Source organism: Lonchura striata, chromosome 5 (assembly GCF_046129695.1).
Source record: "Lonchura striata isolate bLonStr1 chromosome 5, bLonStr1.mat, whole genome shotgun sequence".
Classification (NCBI taxonomy): Eukaryota; Metazoa; Chordata; class Aves; order Passeriformes; family Estrildidae; genus Lonchura; species Lonchura striata.
In genome coordinates, this window is record NC_134607.1 from 35,022,258 (window position 1) to 35,038,869 (window position 16,612).

The following is a 16,612-nucleotide window of genomic DNA, read 5'->3' on the forward strand; positions in this document are numbered from 1 at the left end:
ATAAAATATGAGGTGTTTTTAAGAAACAAAGACAATTAATCAGTGTCTCAGCTTCTGCATGGCATTTAGCCAGAATCCACCAAGCAGACACTTGAAGTTTAGAGATTGTTTTTGAAAGGCTAATTTAAGGTGAACTTAGATGGATTCAAGATTTATAAGCACTACAAAGTCTTGACTGGAGCAAAGTTCAACTAAGTAATCCACAGCTTATTCTGCAGATGAACTGCTGCAGCCGAAACTTCCCTGTGATTTAGTCTACACTCAATGAAAATTTTCAAAACAGGCAGAAGGAGTGAATTTCACTGTTTCACTTCAAAGGTCTCCTAATAACTGAGAGGATTAAACTCTTTTAACCAGTTAAGAAGGTTAGATGATTTTGAGTGAGTAGCTTTACATCCATCAATAATTCTAAGTTGAAAGTTTAAAGATATAAGCATATATGTCCTTTAACTCCTTCAGGGTTGCAGAGCAACAATGCACCTGTTTTGCAACCATATCCAAACTGGTAAACACATGACAGTGGTTTTTAAGTTGCTTAACTGAAGTGAAATTACTGGTAAGAAGATTAATTAAATTGTTTTACTGAAACATTTAGTAAAAATTAAGAACCTTTATACCACTTCTAAGAGACTTCACTCTTTCCCTGCTAAATAAATATAAAATGCCTGTTTAAAATCATTCTAATGTGAACTGTGCAGACTTTGATGTTAGTACATTTTACCTCTAGCATACAAATGCCATATGTATATTTTATCAAATTAGAAATAAGTTTCAAATGCTCAGTTCCAGTGACAAAGGCACTGCTGAAGTAAAAAAAAGCTGAGGATTGTCAAACTGAAATGAAATAGGTACATGCAGGAAATAGCTATAAATTTCTTCTTTTTACAGGGGAAGACGGGAAATTATACATGATAATAGTAAAAGAACTATCCTTTATCATATCAAGTGATTCTTCTTAAGTTCTTTTTGCTCACGTTTACCATTATTAGTGCAGTCAGAGAGCCTGGTTAATAAAGAATTATTTCTACATTATATGGCTGTACCTCAAACCTTTTGCAAAGAAGTCAGGATAACATATGTGCTGTGAATTCTGAAAGAATGGGTGACAATTTATTGTGAGTTTTATACAGCGCATTTTAGCATTAGTCCACAGAACTTCCCTAAAATAATTAAAAAAAAAAACTCTCAAAAGACAGAGGGGGAACGAAGAAGTGAAGAAAAGACCGTATAGGATCTCATACACTGGATCCAAAGTCCCATTAATATTATCATTAACAATAAAAACAACCATTTTATATGTAATACCTAGGGGTCATCATACTTTTTGAATAAAATTTCAGAGACAATTGGGAAAAGTAATTACAATTTTGATTGATAGAAGGACCACCCATATCTTCTATCTACCCAACAAGGGTATCCATATGAATGGACTTAATTTCTTAAATGAAAAGTTGAAGGAGTGGGAAACTATTAAAATCTATTATTATGGATTTTAGAAATTACTGAAAAAAGGAAACATTTTCTCCTGGAATGTCTTAGACACAACCACATCCTGCCTCATGAACATCACCAACTTTCTTTGTAACCTTACATACAGGAAATATAGAAAAATACACCTAAAAAAAGCATCTCTTATAAAATCAGAATACTAAAAAATATCTAATGGAATATCTCATCAGCTCTTCTTTCCTAGACATCATAAGAGAATGGAAAGATGTTGATTTTTTATTTTCTTTGTACATATAAGCTTTCAAAGCACTGACAATCTCATTGATGTGTGTTAGTGAAAAGCTAATAGATATTTGACTCAGAACTATGATCACATAGTAATTAATATAACACTTAGGAAGATCATAATTTCAATAGGAATTCCTCTTTGTATTCTTTAAGCACTCAAAGTTACCCCTTAGCTTCTATACAAATTACATATTGGGAAGTTGAAAACAAGTTTTTTATGTTCCTAATCAAACTAGGTGGTTTTGCACTGTGACATGGCTCCAGAAACACAATCAGAGATGCCTATTTGTAAGAATTTTTATGGTAATTGTATAAAACATGTTTCCAAGTATTTAAAAATATCTTTTTGCAAATAGACTTAGTGAAGTCATGCTCAGTTTTATTTGTTCCCCCTTTTGTACTATGAATCTTGCATTTTTAGATACTGTGTCCCTACTTAAGTGGTCTATGGTGCCTTTGTGGATTTTGTGCTTAATTTTTCCTTGCTTTCAAGTTTTCTACAATTTACCAAAGCATTGTTGAAGTAGATATGTTAAAGATTGAGAGACACAATAGGCTGCAGCCTATGTATTATGGGTAGACAGGAGCCCCAGCTGATTTCCATTGAACTGATAGAATTTAGTGTGATTATGGAGATTTTTGCCTGGTCTGATGCTTCACAGAAGTGTCAGTTTTTCATCTTGAAGTGTACCTAGTATGCATGGAAGCTTAGAGTATGTTCCTTGTGTCTGTCTTTTGGGGAATACTTGACACCCTTGAGAAGTTACTAATATTTTAAATATTTTGATAATTAGATATGTCTCATTCCAGAGCCTTTCAAGATAATTTGAGATTTCATTTTCCTTAATGATGTGCATAAAAATAAACTGAGCTGTTAGATGGGTAAATGGGATCTACAGCAGAAAAAACAAAAAAGAGAAAATTGGCCAGGTGAGCAAATCTGAAAATGGTGACTTAATAGACATACCTTAATCCATCATGAGTGCCACTGGATGCATTTGTTTAATTTCATTATTATTTTCCACATGACTACTTATGTGGTTTTCAGTTTAACTGGGACAAGTCCAGTACTTCATTGAGAAGTCAGCTTCAAAGGCTAATTGTTAGTCAATGCTGGAATATCTCTTCTGCACAATGTGATGTGGCTCCTCAAGGGTGCACTTCAATCACTCTTAGAGAGGGGAGCTTTAGGCTTGGGTAAATGGGAGTCCCAGTGAGCATCACTCACGTATTTTGCCTATCAGAAGAGCAGATAATGTGTCTTTTTCATCAGAGATTTCTTAGGCATTCTAAAATGTTACTTTTTTATCAGTAGGTGGTTCAGCCTGCTTAATAGTGCCGCTGCTTCATTAACCAATGCCTGGCCATGCCACACAGCTGCTGGGGGTTTTGTATTATTGACACAGTCCTGCTCAGTGATAAGCAAGACAACCAGTGGGAACTGGCAGTCCTGGGCACTTCATGAGATGTGCTCAATACCTTCCAGTACTGAGCCCTAAATTATGGTTTGGATTTAAAGCAGCATATTACATTTCACAGTATTTTTCATAATCAGGTAGGGGGAAAGGTCATGATATATCTTATAATGACTTGACCCTAGCAAAACTACATCTATATATATGAGAAACAAAATATAATTTTAGAAATGTGCTTTAAAAGTTGATCTAATGACTGCGAAAGCACTAAAAAACTTTAATATGGATTCTTTTGCTAAGGTGGTTCTAGAAAACATAGAGGGCCAAAAGTAGAATGTATACAATAATTTATCTATGGTATTTTAATCTAGAATAAGAAAGTTTGTTATCTTTCTAGTACAAGTGAAACAGACAATCTTAAATTTTGGGAAATGAATATTTTAATCCTTCCACAAGGAATTGAGATAGTACTGTGGTATCTAGTCAATGATAATGTCAATGATCTAAGTAATGTTCTTTCCATTAGAAATATTTTTTTAATATTTTGAATTAGGAAGTAGGAAAATAATCAATTACAGGTATACAGTATGCATATTTCCCTAGTATTAATGTTACATTTGAATTTTTTTCTGACAAAATTATAGAATTTTTTTTTTTCAGGATAGTAAGATTTTTTTTCAGAAAATTTCTGAAAATCTGCAGTCCTTATGTAGGCAAAACTCTCAGTGACACCAGTAGGTAAATTTTAAAGATGTTATCAGGGCTCTAAATATAACTATATAATTTTATCTGTTTAAACTACCTCAGGCCTTCTAGCAGATGGGTAGTGCTCTATTATACTGATTTATTTCAGAGTAAATTGCCCTTGCATATGATACAGTTGTTGACTGGGATCAAATATGGACTGAGGCATGGAGGAATTTGGCCCAATGTGTGTAATGGCAGTACAGTCCTGACCAGCCACGCATGTACTCATTTCAAGTTGCTGTCTGAACTGCTCGAGTATTTTGAGCTGTTAAGCTCTTTTCCAAATTTAATATCAGATATTAGTCCTACAGAAATGGATGGGGAATGAGAAAAAGTGTCAACTTACAGCTTTTAAAAATCCAATCTCAAGTTCTTTTATAATGTTCACCAAATTTTTTCAGAGTGAATCTTTAATAAGGGGCCTTTTCCATACAAAATAGAATTGTTGAGAACTATACAGTATATTTGAAAACCTTAGAAATGTTATAAATATTTTTCTCTCCAGATTTTATCTCTTTCATCTGTCTCAAGCACTGTGGCTGCGTTACATCTGGTGAGACTGGAGGGTTTACTGATGCTTGGGAAAGACGAGTATTTTATACCTGTCCATCTCTGCAAATAATCCACAAAAATTTAAACCAGAAAGAAAACCAGCTGCTGCCGTTCAGCAAGAAGTCTATTACGAATCCCTAGGTGGCATGGAAAGCATTTAGACTCATTTCATTCACATGTCAGGTAAAGACTTTCATTTAGAAGTGAGATGAATGCTGAATAATGGACCTTTTGAATAATGTAATTAAGAATTCATTAAAGCAGCCCTTAAAATAAAATCTCAAGAATTCAATGCATGTATATTTTCCCCCTCTAATGTACTAGAGGATCAAATGAATGAATGGAACATAATATAATACCGATGTTTACAAAATTTTCACATTTAAATTAGATGAACTCTCAATATAATACAATATACAATTTTTAATGGCTTCTGAGTAGGAACAATTAGGACTCTTGAAAGAGATTGGTGTCCTTGTTAGGAGGAAAATTAACATATCCAGAGCAGTGCTAATCTCTCAAAGTCTGTCTTTTGCAATACATGTTTACTTGAAAAATCTTGACACCACTGAACTCTATGGAAACTCTCACAGAAATACTTTTGTTTCCTTCAATATGTATACAACTGTTTTGAGTAAGCAAGAATAAAAATTCTGATATGGACTTGTGTACTACCTTTTTGATTTTCAGCAAAGCAGAGCTACTCTGGGAAATATCCTCCAAGATGTTCTCTACATTCTGCCCAGTTATGAAGAAGATTTTGTCTTAATTGCACACCAAACAGGAAAATGCAGCATAAGCTCACAAGTTGGTATTCACAAAGGCACTGACTTATACACCCAGCCTCCACGTATGGTGGGATGTTACTTAGAAAATAAAAGTAATCTATATGTTCTGAGAGTGCATTTCCAGTTTGTGACAGTGGGAAGTCTGGGATGAGAATTGCAGAGGGCAGGACCATCCTAAACTCGGACTTTTCCCTGCATCACCCTCTGTCCATGAGTAGGACAACACCCAACAGCAGCAACGTCAGTATTTTGAAAGGAAGCCTTGGATTTTTTTTTTTTTTCCCATGTTCTATTTGAATGTGAAGGTGAACTTGGATTATTAGAGGGTAAAATCTTGGTCCAATTTGCACACATGGATATGTGCAGAGGGACAGGAATGGTTTCATGGGCCTTGACCTCTGGCATACAAGGATAGGAGTGTCAAGGAAGAGATAAATTTTTAAGGATTTAAGGATGATAGAGGCCCTTGAATATGCATAAATGACTGAAATAAGAGTGTAAGTTAAATGTCTAAGAATCTAAGCAAACAAGACATTTGTGTCACTGTTGAAAGGCTTAGATTTCATTCCTAAGTTATAAAGAGCCAGGGTTAATTAAGATGAATTTCATTTCGATTTGTCTTCAAACAAGAGAAAAAATGGTGATGAATTAATTGAAGAAGTTTTTATGTTGACAGAACAGTAATACCTCAAGATAAAATGTGGAATGATAACTGCCTTGACTACATTTAGACATATTAATGCAAACGTTCCTCCCGGTACTCAAACCACTTCCCATTTTTTCAAAGAAAATATAGTTTATAGAAAGCAGGACTAGATAGGACCAGAAGGACTGTTTGTTGTTATTTATACTTTGCAAAAAAATAGAAGTCCTTAAAAATTCAGGGAATATTGACCTGCATTTTTAAGAGTGAAGTATTAAGGCCTGACAAATGTTTTCACCTTTTCTCAGGCCCAGTTTCAGATATCTATCTCTACTGTACCACGATAAGAATATAATCACAGTTCTACAGGTTTCAGCTGATGGAAGTGGTGACATCTTCACTCCTTTTTCTCTTTACAGTAATGTATTCAGAAATGTGGAAGGCAAGTCCATCCTGTTACCTGTACTTGTAGTGATGCTGGATGAAAAATCCACCACTTCAGCAACCTCTGACTATATTGTCCATCAATTGTCAGACTTGAGAAGTTCCCATATAGGCAATACATAGATCACATAGGCAGCACAAATGGAAAAAGAGAATTGAACAGACCTCAATAGTCCACTGCCATATGCTTATTTTTAAAGAACAAAATTTGACAAAGAGAGATTTTATCACACTTTTTACTGGAAAAAAAAACAAAAAACTGAGATATTTAAAGTAAACAAATCTTTTCCTAGGCCTTCAGAAAAAGTAAAATCAACAAAAAAAAAAAAAAAAAAAAAAAAAAAAAAAACAAAGCATAAAACCATCATTAGCTGGCATTATTAGAGTCTGGTTTTATCTGATGTATCACTATACAGCTTCCTGAGTATTTTCAAAATACTTACTCAGTTGTTTACAAAGAAGATGGTTTTCACTCTCACAGGATGCAAATCAATGGCAGTTCTAAGCTGATGTATTAATGTGTGAGATCTCCTGAATCTTACTTTCCTCCATATCTTTTCAGTTTCTGGCATGTATCAGTTGACTGTGTTAGGCATTGACACTCAAAATTTAACATAACCAATTTTATCCAGTTTGCAAGAGACTAGGAGTTCTTACAGAAGTGACAATTACACCTCAGAGGATATGTGGAAATTTCCAGCAGTCACTTTCAAATAACTTCCACCTGGTATTTTCAACTATGAATCCCTATTTAGTTTTTCTGCCTGCACAACCAGTCAGTGAATTTCTCTTTGCCTCTGCTGCTTTCTGGGCTGAGCATGCTAGCACACTGCAATGCTAAGACCACTATGTTTCATAAGGCATCATACAAAATTGTGAGAGAAGATACTACAGAAGCAGAAAGTGTTCCCATTGTGACATCACTTTTGGTGGGCAGAACAATTGAGCACTGAGAAATTTAAGGGGAGAAGCAGAAGTGTTAGAAGGAAGGTAGCTGTCAACAATACAACCATTTCCAAATTGCTCTTGTAAGCAAGACAAAGCCGGCCATTTGTCTAAGTTGTTAGTCTCACAGAGAAGTCTCTGTCACTGCTTTGTAAGAAGGTTATTACACTGCTACATGGGAACCTACAGAGCCTTCAGCTCAGAACACATGGGCCTAATGGATGATTCTGCCCTGAAGGGGAGAGTCCATCGTTTCATTAGGAACTTAGGAAAAAGGCTGTATTTCATGATGGTCCCCCAACGTCACTTGTAGTTAATCAATTGCCATATGTGCCAATCAGTCTAGGTAGAGCTACAGGCAACTCTTTTTATTTGTGTCTGAGAGACTGGGAATAGCCTATGCAGCTGGGAAGCCAAGCAGACCAAAGGATTTTCCAGAAGCCAACAGTCAAGGAGGCAATTTATTGAGGGAGAAACCCCAGAGCAAGAAATTAAAAAAAAATAAAATAAGGCAGTGATATGTTTTACATTACAGAATTTCTCTTGGTATGGGTATCAGCTTCTGAATATTTCAGCAATATGGCATCTCATCTCTCATCTACATATCCATTGAGAAGTTTTCAGCAGAAATTACTCTTTGTTCTGCAGCACAGAATTAAGTTGACTTAAGTCACTGCTATACTTGGGACCTGAAAACTGAATACACTTTACAGTGATTTTGGAATGGTTTAGTCTTTACTTTTGTCAAACTGAACTTCAGGATTATAATATCAAACTTTTCAAATGTTCAAATTATTCACATATGACATATCTTTTATTCTACCCAATAGGAATAATCTGTTTCGTGTATTAGTGGGGGTAAAGGGAGTTATTTAGTAATGAAATTCTATGACTTGTGACAATGCTTTGAATTACATATCATCTTGTCCTGGGATGTGGTAAACCACTAAAAATATTGTGCTGCCTCCTCCAGAGGCATCTGCTTCTGCCTTCCTCTTATGTGTGTAAATCTATGTAGCTATGTCTGCATACATATATATCTATCTAATTAAAGGAATAAATTCTTGTCTGTTTACTCAGCTTGGAAATAAGAAGGATGCTACACATTTGATGTTGTCTTGATGTGATACATCATAAACTAGAGCTAAGTGCTCATATCAAGAATGAGGCACTTCCAACCATTCGTGTCTGTGGTCATATCAACTGTTCATGCCAGTTGAGACATTTGAGATAAGTAAGCACGGCTTGCATTTTAAATTAATCTTGTTTTAGAAATATAGATGACAGCTCTGAACATACAATTGACAGAGCTCTTCATAGACACCATGTTCTTCATACACTGATGACCAAATCTTAAACTTTTAGGTATATGGTGATTGAGATTTGCTAGATCCCAAGAGTTCACCAAAACCATTCTCCCTCTCCTCCAGCTGGCCAGCAGAGAGATGAGTTGAGATACAAACAGAGAGAGATCCCTTAGTGATTACCAGCCATCACAGGTAAAATCAAAAAGACACACCTGAGGAAGCTACTTGAAATTTTAGCAATCAAAATCAGAGTAGGATAATGAGAAATAATAATAATAAAAAAAAAATCTTAAATACCTTACCCCCTCACCTTCCCTCCTTCCTAGGCCTAAGTTTAGCACTGTTTCTCTACCTCCACCCACCCAGGAGTGCAGAGGAGATGGGGAATAGGGGTTAAAATCTGTTTATCTTGTTTCTGCTGCTCCTTCCTTCTCAGGAAGAGGAGTCCATCCTTTTCCCCAGGGCGGGGTCCGTTTTTTACCATGAGGTGCAGTTCTTCAGTAAACAGCTGCTCCAGCCTGGGTCCCCTATGACACCACAAGTCCTGACAGCAAACCTGTTCCAGTGTGTGCTCCTCTCTCCACAGGGCGACTGTCCTTACAGAAGCCTCCCCTAGTATGGGGTTCCTGTGGGCTGCAGGTGAATATCTGCTCCTTGAAGTCTGCAGGTTTGTTCTTCTCACATATTCTCACTCTCTTCTTCGGCCACAGATGTTTTTGTGCAATAATTTTTTTCACCTTCTTAAATACATTATCCCAGAGGTGCTACCACTGTCACTGACTGCTCACTCTTGGCCAGCAGAAGGTCTGCTTTGGAGCCAGCAGTGGGGCAAGCTTTTAGTAGCTTCTCACAGAAGCCACACTCTAACCTCCCCTGTCAACAAAACCTTGCACAAAGCAAATACAAATACAAAGTAACACCCTATGATACAGTTATTAAACAAAAGCTAAAATAATGGTGGGAACAGTTCCCTGTGTTTTCAAAGTTTTTTTTAATTCCACAGTAGCAAAGATTGTTTGCAATTCCAGTCTGTTATTCGATAGGGGACTGTCTGGCCTGGACAAGTCACAGCTTGAACACCTCTGAAAAGAGACCAAGGATTAAGAATATTAGAATATTATATATTATGGAATTATTTTCATCATATATGCCATGTTCTAGAGAATAATCAGTGTATTGTTTGACTGGCTGTTAGATTTAAAAACTTATACCCATATTTAAATTGTTTTTTCTGTGCAGAAAAAAAGGCTGTTTCAACCCTTTAACAACTATAAATCACTGAAAATTGTGACACATCAAGTGCTAAACTCTATTTCATTTGCATAAGTAGTGATATTTTGAAATATTCAGACCAGCATATCACTTCACCATGACTTTAACTCATATGAATAGTCCCATCATGGGAGCAAACTATTCCAATGTTAATTGTCTTTGTAAATGTTACCAGTTCATGGTGACATAGAATAATCAATCAAAATAGAGATTGTGGAACTTTTTCTGGTTGATTTGAACTTCCCTAAAATCACCTCAGCTACACTTAGGGCCACTTTGCTCTCATTCAGACAATATAGCTTTAGTATAGGCAGTGTAGACTATTGTACCAAGACCCCTAAAGAACAAATGAAGAAATACTTAAATATTTGCTGTAGTTTATATGATGAGTATTGCTAAGGAAATATCCTCAGACAAGGGGCTGAAAACCCTAACAGTCTTATGAATCATTGTTTTCTCCTGATTTTTTCCCTGTAACCTCATTTTCTACCTCTTCTTTATTTCTCAGTTGTTGAAAGGAAAATACAAAAGAAATGTTCATATAGATAACCAGTAGGATGCCAGAAAGGGCCTTTTTCAGTGAGAAATGATGTGTTGCCCTCTGGATAATCAATTGTCCCTGCAACACTTTATGATTTTTCATGCACTGAGATGCAAACTGAGAAATTTCTTCTCTTTTTTTTTCCCTATATAGTTTGTTAATACTGGAAAAGCAATTGGACAGTGGGGCCTCCTCATTCTTGGCACTATTTCAAAAGCAACTTGAAATGCCCTGACAGCAGTTCTTCTCACAAAGTAACATGAAGGTTGTGACACGGACCAACAAAAGGCTGACACACTGTCGTTATCTCACCCTGTTGTGCTTAGGTAATGGTGGAGCCTCAGATCTGTGTGTGATGTTAGCACTATATGTTCTTCAATAACAAGGTGCCAGAAGATGAATTGAATGTAGAATATCGTCTTTAACTTTGAATTTCTAAGTTTAGACTAGATCTTTCTGTAATGTTAAAGACTGTCTCTACATTTATTATACAAACCCACAGATAATAAACAGATCAGTTCTTCAGAGATGGCCAGTATTTTTTAGCCTAATATTTTCAAAATTAGTATGTTCTGCAAAAATGCAGCAATAAAGCTTCTGAACTGTTCTTTCACACAGTTATTCCAATGTATTAAAAATCCTGACCATAAGCTGTCATCCACAAATTTCCCACCTGTCCAGCAGTGTACAAAACTGGGATTTGTTCTAAATATATTTCTGGTTTTATCTAACCCAAACCCCACTATAAATTGTTTCCCTTATAAATTTAATAGGACATTTTACCCAGATCTGAGATTCTGGGACTGAGTTTCATCAAAGCCATGGGAAAATAATAAAAATATTTAGATGGAATACAACACAAACAATACTCTCATATTTTTGTAAAATCTGCTAATATCAATCACTGTGTAAACCACTCTTGCCTGTTAATGCTTAGCAGTTTCCAGTGTCTATAAAAAGAGAACTCACATGATTAAGCAAAAAAAAAAAAAAAAAAAAAAAAAAGGCTGCTCAAAGATAACAAATTCAATATTTTTACACTTTCCTCTTACTTTAAATTGAAGTATTAACTGTGCTTCTCATCTTATATTTACTGTGTTAGTGTGTTATGGTTTTTGGTTTCTTTCCCTGAAATCTTTAACTGTTATTTTTTTATGTAATTATATAAACATGATCAAGAAAAGCACTTCTGCAAGCTTTTAGCTGACCTGGTTGCTTTTGAGACTAACATCATATATAGACTTAAATTTTCTGGATCACATCATGATAGAACACCAGTGCATTGTTTTTCTAAAAGCAGAAGGATGCCATTCATTTCACTGCCTGGTCTCAGGTAATTTAATAGTAATTTGAGGTCCTGTGTCTAGGAAGAAAATGCTCAGATCTTTCAGAAGCACTTTCTTGGAACCTTTCTTTATTCTTGTGTTAACATTACATTATGTGAATGAGGTATAAGCTTTAATTCCTGGAGTAGGTACTCATTGTTCAGAAAATTTGCGGGCAGAACAAGTAAAATTTGCTTTGTGAGCTCTCTGTGGGAGCCAAATGACAAGCTCTGTCTTCTCCACAAGAGGAAATATCTGGCATGGTATTATCCAGTTCCTGAGACAACATTTTTCACCCTTTTCTTTGATCTCTTTACCCCTTCGTCAGAAGTCTTGCCCAATACATAGCAAGCATCTTTCATCTTTGACTCTTGATCCTAAAGCAATAGAGAATATATGCTGTTAAAAAGCATATCACAGAGTATCCTGGAGGATTTGGGCCTTTAAGACAGGGTCATTCTGGGGGAGATGAGGGAATTTTCCATTTCTCTGAGAACAGTGAAGTTAGGTTGGAATTTGACAAATATCTGCATCTCTGCACATCTTCTTTTATAATCAGTGGAGGACAACTGGCACTTCTGGGGTGCAATTAATGTCAGCCTTAGGTAGAGGTCTCAAGTAGGTGAAATGAATTCTCCCCTTCCATTTTTCCCTGGTACAAGTTCCGATTAATTCAGATCCCTGAAGTCAGGTGCATAATTCCATCCTTAAAGTCATATTGTGTGCTCTGAAATCACCAGCATTAAGTAGGAACTTCTGAAGTAACCAGAGATTTAATTTTGCAATAACTATTTTTTCCATATAAGTAAACTTGAAGTCACATAAATTGCACCCTTGCAGAGTATCAGTTCTCAAAAATATTTCCTCACAAAACTTGGTCCCCTCAGAAAACTGAGATAGACTCAGACATAAACCTGGTGGCTAAAAGGGGTATGAAGCATCGTATATAGATGTGGGGGGAAAGACATTTTGGGAAAAAATAAAAAATAAAAAAAGAAGAAATGCTGTCTCTTTCATATTCATTGTTGCTTATAATCATCTCTGCTGAAGCACAGTCTTGCTCGTTTGTTTTAGAAATACCCTCTGGTTCATGTATAAGAAAATATATTAAATATTCTAAAAATTATTTCTTTTTTTTCTGTGTAGCAGAGAGTCAGGGGTCAAATTCTCATCTGCTGTAATCCCCATGGGATTTATTCGCATTCATTATTGAGATGGGCTAGATCCTGGGCTCAAATAGGCTGGCACAGCCCTACTGAAGACAGAGAGAATGTGTTGATTTTTTAGTAGATAAAAAACTGGTGCTTGAAATCTGTAATTTTGACTAAACTCAGTGCTCCAGGTCAAATTATGTTCAGTACTTGGCAATATCTGGTATTTTCTTTATGTGTGTACCTTATAAGCATTCAGTGTATCCAAAAAGAAAAATCCCTGCTATAGTGTTAAAACAGTGAATAGCAAAATGACAGCTTTAGTGTCTGTTTTCACTCTTTACACAAAAAGATTTATACATTAGTCTGCTTGAAGATGATGCTTTGCTATCCAAAGCAACTACTATGTTGTTTAGCATCTGTACCAGAGTCCCTGGCACAATTTTTTGTAATCTTTTTTTAACATTTAAATGCACTATTGTGAGCAGATCACCTCAGTGGAATAATGCACTGGTGCAGAGGAGCACTAAATCAAATGATAAATTGAGTGTAACATCAATTATGTTAGCTATGCACAGAAATATATACATTTGATGATCATTATGACACATGAATGTTCAAGACGAAAAGTGAAAAATACATTTTAAGTTCTGTATATATGAAAAACTGACAATGATCTGTAATTTGCGTCTGGTATAAGATTCTATAAATCTGCTGGTGTTTTCAGCATTGAAAGCTTGATTCTAAATGGAAAGGTCATTATCATTATTAAGTTTTATAAGAAAATCAGTACGTGTACTAGTATCTATTTAATAACTGAGACATCATGAATGTCAGACTTAACACACTTTGCTGGGTGCTAATAACTCTTTAAGTGTACCCTTGACTTGAGTCGAAGGCAGTATTGGAATTTTTATGTTACCTGAACTGCCTGGTAGCATTTAAAATTACTTCCATAATAGCCAGGTAAAAATATAGTGACTTCACACAACTTTACCTAATTTTGCTCCTGTTTCAAAGGTTAAGCTAAACTCCTTTCTCCCGCCTTGTGAAAGAACTGAATGTGCAGGCAGGTGAGTCACAATGGACCTGTCCTACTTAACCATTCTCTTGTTTTTATTGGAGCATATTGTGCTTCCTGAGAAAAGGATGTGACAGTAATGACAACAAAATGAAGTCTTTTGTAGCCAAAAGAAGTGGCTGGCAAAATATTACTTACAACAGTGTCAAAATTACTTTTTGAAATGTCTTGGTGGAATGGTGCTATCTAAATATAAAATACGTATTTATTTATTCAGCATTTTTAAAAACTTTTGTAAATCCTGTGTTATATTATCATTAATTCAAGTCCAGTGTAACATTAATACAGCTTGTTTCTTTTTCTATTATATATTTAAATTAAAAATTGGAAGATGCAATTCCTATTAATGAGTTTTGTAGGGGTCTTTCACTATTATGTCCCTAGGCAAGTTTCTTACTTGATATGAAGTCCTCATAAGAGGTGCTTGTGCACTTGATTAATTCATAAATGGCATTGAGGGCTGCATATTTGCACAATTCTTGTTAAATCATAGAAGTCTGCCATTTCCCTGTCTAATGTATTGCCAGTTATGATGCCAATATTATGCACCTAACCACACAGCTGTACAAGTCCCATAGTTTTCAGGTATTCTCATCTATGGAACATTCACCTTCTATGGAAAAGGTCAAAGTCCCTTGGCAACACTTATATCAGTTCCGGAGCAAAACAGAAGACTAAAGAAACATTCAGATTGCTGAAAAATAAGATAAAAAAATGAGTAGCCAAAACTATAATATTTCCTATCACTGAATAGAGCTTCTAGTATATAATTCAGTACTAATCTACATAAGAGATGACAATAAAAATGTATTGGTATCTTTAGATATTTACTCAGACATTAGGATGGGAGGGAAGGGCAGTCACAAGTATCTATGCAGGAAGTAATAATCTTTCCTGACTGATTAAATGTAAGTCTGCAGAAAGAAAGAATAAAAACCGGATACAAATCCAGGCCTTTTTTCTTGTAGACTAAGAGCAGTGGGGCTTTTTTGTGAAGCCAAGAGCACTGCCCACTTGCCAACATTAGCTGAGAATTCACCAGTAGTTGAGGGCTATAGTCAACAAACTGGTTTGCCAGGATATTCAGAGAATGGAGTGGAAGTAGGCAAAACCACTGCTACGGCACACTCTCCTAAAAGCCACACTGTTCTTGGCTACATATTGCTATATATAGCTGGGCCTTATTTATTTCTATGCAAAGAAAATGACAGTTGTTAAAACCTTCTTTTGCTAAACAAACCTTCCTTTGAAAGACTCAACTTGTTCCATGTTGTTGCTGTTGAAACTACAGCAGGAGGTCTGTTGCACTGCATGCTTACAAAGGCAAAAGATACATGGACAATCCTTTTGCTCAAGGCAGTAGGCCTTCAATGTTCTTCACATTCAGAAGCAGAAGAAATTATCTGACTTTAATCTTGTGTGCCACGCTCCCGCCCCGGTTCCCTTTTCTCTCAGCCCCGGCTAGCTCGTCCTGGGGCGAGGGCGGGCGATGGAGGCACCCTCCGCCGCTCCCAGCTGGGGTTTGGAGAGTGCCTTTGTGGGTCCCGGGCAGCGCTAGCAAGCCTCGCGGTGGTAAATGAAGAGCGGATCCTGCTGGGGGCTAAGTCCGAGTTTATTGTAGCCCAACGGGGCCAAATATCCTAGAACGATGCCAGCCAACAGGAACAAGCACAAGGTGCTTGCACTGGCTTATAAACTGTAAGGGAGGGGTATCCAAAGACCAATGGGGATAGGGATAGGGGGTGGCTCCGGGATGGGGGGATATGGTGGGGTCCAATGGGGGAAGGATATGGGGGGAGCCCCAGGTCCTCGCCCAATCACCCGGTGCCCTGAGTAGAAGCTTCTGGATGGATGGGAAGGGGCACCGAGTGACAGACAAGGCACCGGGGGGGGGGTAAAATGCCTCTTTCAGGGTGATGGATAGATACTGGGAAGGCGGGAAGGGAGGACAAGGCGGGAAAACTGGGGATAAACCAAGTTGCACACGGGGGTACAAAGGAATAAACCAATACATAATACAGGGATAATAAAACATACAAATAACGCAACTCCACACTTGTGCCCAAAGACCTTCAACTCAGGGCAGATGCTTGAAGTTCCCACTTATCATCTGCAAAATACATTCCTTTATGTAAATATTTTCTTTTTTAAAAATGTATAAACTGATCTAAGGGCAAAAAAGAAAGTTAATTTTCTCAACTGATTACTTGTTTCTAATGTTTGCAGGTGGGAGGGAGGGTTTGCCATTCACTTCAGATAGGCATTCAAGAAAATGTGGAAGCGTTCCAGGAGTATTTCAATGAAAGACAGAAGTTATCATGGCTCAGACTTCGAGTCATTTCCTACCAAGGGGTCAGACTATCTTACAAGTATATTTAAATGCCGTCTTACAAGTATATATAAATGTCATTTCTCTCTCTTTTGTGGTAAAAATGTTTAATTTTTGATTTGGCTTTAGTCTGGGCTCAGTTTCTTTTCATGGTCTAAATAAGTAGAGGATAATTTCTCTCCACTCCAATTTTCAGCCACTTGCTAAACAATTGGATGCTCCATGTGGTCAGCTTGGTTGTAAATTGTTCTAAAAATTAAAAAATTCCTGGCATTGACATCACTAAAATAGAAAAGCTACATTAGATTCTTTGAAGATCTAAAAAATAACCAAGA